This window comes from Buceros rhinoceros, unplaced genomic scaffold, assembly GCF_000710305.1.
Source record: "Buceros rhinoceros silvestris isolate BGI_N320 unplaced genomic scaffold, ASM71030v1 scaffold24823, whole genome shotgun sequence".
Lineage (NCBI taxonomy): Eukaryota > Metazoa > Chordata > Aves > Bucerotiformes > Bucerotidae > Buceros > Buceros rhinoceros.
This window is the reverse complement of record NW_010404568.1, coordinates 5,527-5,796: the sequence shown is the minus strand read 5'-3', so window position 1 is coordinate 5,796 and position 270 is coordinate 5,527. Positions and strand designations below refer to the sequence as shown.

The 270-nt window shown below is 65.2% G+C and overlaps 1 protein-coding gene across 1 annotated transcript in view; it reads right to left on the bottom strand.

Moving 5' to 3' along the window:
* The window catches only part of LOC104491075 (very low-density lipoprotein receptor-like), a gene marked incomplete at both ends in the record, with an annotated part of 11,292 nt that overhangs the window by 5,985 nt on the left and 5,037 nt on the right, over window positions 1–270 (bottom strand). The window lies entirely within an intron of this gene.

The window sequence follows — 270 nt, the reverse complement described above, 5'->3', positions numbered from 1 at the left end:
CATCAAGTAGAGCACCAGCCACAGAGCCACAACCACTCTTACCAGCCTGCAGCTCCGAGCCCACGAAGGCCACCACTCCCTGCACGCCTGCTGCTGGCATGGACAGCACAAGAGCCAGCGTCCTCCGGTCCCACAGCAGCAGAGCTGTCTGGTTTGCCGACACCAGGTACGGCTCAAAGGCAGCCACAAGGCCATGGGACCAGCTGGGTGCCAGGGTGACGGCTTGCCGCTTGGTCCGACTCAGTGCCCGCAGGCCCGCGAGGCCAAGGG